This window comes from Mirounga angustirostris, unplaced genomic scaffold (assembly GCF_029215605.1).
Source record: "Mirounga angustirostris isolate CCGP_5_RB_7025 unplaced genomic scaffold, mMirAng1.0.hap1 SCAF_5, whole genome shotgun sequence".
NCBI lineage: Eukaryota > Metazoa > Chordata > Mammalia > Carnivora > Phocidae > Mirounga > Mirounga angustirostris.
In genome coordinates, this window is record NW_026991713.1 from 22950170 (window position 1) to 22953132 (window position 2963).

A 2963-nucleotide genomic window follows, 5' to 3' on the forward strand; every position below is an offset into this window, starting at 1 on the left:
GGGCATTCTTCCCCATGGTCCATCTTTCTCCCTGGCTTCCCAAGTTCTCACATGGTAGCAGTGCCCTCTCTTGCTGGGTTCCTTCAGTCTTGGAGGTAACAGTGCCTCCCTGCTCTTGCTAATCTCTGGGTTGCACCATCCTTCTCTCTTTGGCTCTTCAGCTCTTCCAGCCCCTTTATAACTAGCCCTCTAGATTTAAATTCCCTTGAATCAGAGCTTGGACTTTGTTTTCCTGACTGGTCCTGACTGATGCAGTGAGCAACAGTGGTAGCTTGGATTCCGGGTGGCAGCAGTGGATGAGGGGCACCTGTATGGATTGGAGATAGCTTTTGGAATCCTGTGTGACCTGAGTGAAGATGGTGGAGGAACGAGTTAGATCTGCAAACTCTGGGTAGAGTTTCCCAGCACCCTGAGCAGGATTAATTAATCTCCAGCTAAATTAAGTTGGTATAGACTTGACTGAGGAAAACAAATAACCATTGGCTCACCTCCTACACACTATGGATATGCCCTGAAGCCCTCATTAGTGGTCATGAAGTGGTCAACAATTGGATCCAAGCTAATACCACTCCACCCACAGACTCCAACCTTCACAATCTAATTTCTAGAGCTGAGGTCTGGATAACTTTCCTGGGACCACAGAACAATGTCTGACTACAGCCTATGCAAGACTGTGTTCCTTAAAATAAAGAAGGGATGGTTTTCTTTTCATTTAAGTGATTGAATGATTTAGAAGTGATTTCCCCCCAATTATTTTTTCAGCTTTTCTTTCCTTTTCTTAGAAGATCGATAGCCTTTCTTGTTTCTTTTGCCTTTTCAAAGCTAGCTGTTCTAGCAGTTGCCATCTGTTCTCCTGACCCTGGCTCCCCCTCTAGCTCTGCTCCAGCAACCCCGGACTGAAGGTGCTCTTGTCTGCATTGACACACTCCTCCGGCTCCCTTTTCCAACTGAACCTCTGCAGGACTCAGGACTCTGTGAAGTCACAGGGTGTGTGGGCAACAAAGTGGGACAGAGCAAAGCATCAGCGACATTCCTGCCATGGCCTATGGTGGACTGTGCACATCAAGATGATGAGAAGCCAGCTACTTCTGTGGGCCTTCCTTTGGATAGCTCAGGCTGTAGAGTAAACGATTCAGGAAAATTTGGGAAATTTTTCTTAGATCATATTTCTGTGGCCCCAAGAGTCTGGAAATAATGACTAGGAGATTAATGTGTATAGGACTGGTATAGGTGTGGGTGTTGGAAGACTTCAATGGTTTCAAGGCCGTGGATCTGTGAAAGGCTCCCGCCCTCCCTTCTTTCCTTCCTCCCTCAGCCCCTCCCTCCCTCCCTCCCTCCCTCTCTCCTTTCTTCCTCCCTCTCTCTTCTTCCCTCCCTTCCTTCCTGGATCCATTTGTCCAACAAGAATTTTGAGCACCTATCATGTGGTTATTAGGGCTGTGTGCCAGGTGCTCTGAAGTATATGAAAGAAGTACAAGGGAGACTTGCTCTGAAAGGTTGGGTACAACATAGACACACATCTGAAAAATGAATTTGCCACTAGTAAATAGCCGTATAGGGTCAACATAGGATTAGGAATCAGGAGGTCAGTATTTTATCTTACTGGTGATTTTGATTAACTGTGGTCTTGAGCAAGTCACATAGCCTCCCTAAGTCAATCCACGTATAACATGGAAGGATTGAACTAAACTATCTCTAAGTCATGTATCATTGTTCTATGATTAATTGGCACAGTTATGAGTGATCTAGAGCAGAGTTCCTTGAACATTATGGTTTCAGGTTCTCCTTAATACTCTTAAAAATTTTGAGGATCCCAAAGAGCTTTTATTTATATGGGTTATATCTACTGATATTTACCATACAAAATTGACATTTAATACAAAAATGAGATGTTAAAAATATGTATTAGTTTATTAGAAAATAAACCCATTACATGTAAACATAAAATTATTTTCATGAGAGAAATAACTATATTTTTTGACCCACAATCACCTATTACTTATCCACTGAACTTCAGCTTGACCAAATTTTAATCAGGTTTCTCTCTTTCCTACAGGACCCTAAGTTTTGGCTTGCCCCACATTTGAGTATGCACTAATGCACTAGAGTGAGGACCACCATCCCCCCCTCCCCTTAACAGCTCATTCTGAGACTGGCTAAGTACAAAAAGAAACATTTCTTGTTGAAGTGTCCCGATTTTCCCATCTTCTCACCCTCCTCCCCGCTGAAGTTCCTACTTATCCCTCCCTACATAAGAGCAGCCTCTTTCCATGTGATGTTGAGACACTTGCAGTTCCTGAGGTCAAACCATTCTCCTCATTGCAATAGTCTTTCTGAATAAAGTCTCACCTTATCTAAGTCCACTTCTATTTGTTTTTATTTGGCATTTTCAAAAGAAAATCTTTAATGGGAAAAGTGACATTGTTTTACATTTTTGCAAACCTCCTTAATGTCTGGTTTACTCTCTGCTTCTATAGTCCATCTGCTGTGATATGTGGCTTTGGTTGAAGTATGTGGAGGAAATCTGGCCTCACCAGCTCTGCAGTTGGAAAAGGAGGACCTCACAGATCCCCCCAATAAGATGTCAGGACCCCAGGGGCACACTTTGAAAACTGCTCTTCTAGAGACTGAGAGGGAGGAAATAGCTGAATGCTGAACTGAATTCTACAGAATTGACTTTGGATTTGTACAGATGGGGCAAAGAAGACAGTGTGAGCAAAGGCAAGAAAGAGAAAGTGAGCAAGCTGTGTTTGGAAGAGAGACAAAAAGGGAATATGGAGAGAGAAGGTTTGAATTTACATTAAGTTCAAGTTATAGAGGGGCTTAGGGCCTTGAATTCCCCTCTCCTATCAAGGACTGTGGTCTTGAACCTTGACATCATAGACATCCACTGGAAGCTTGTATATAGGGGAGTAACATTATGAATATGATGATTTAAGGCAATAACCATGATAATCATGTTT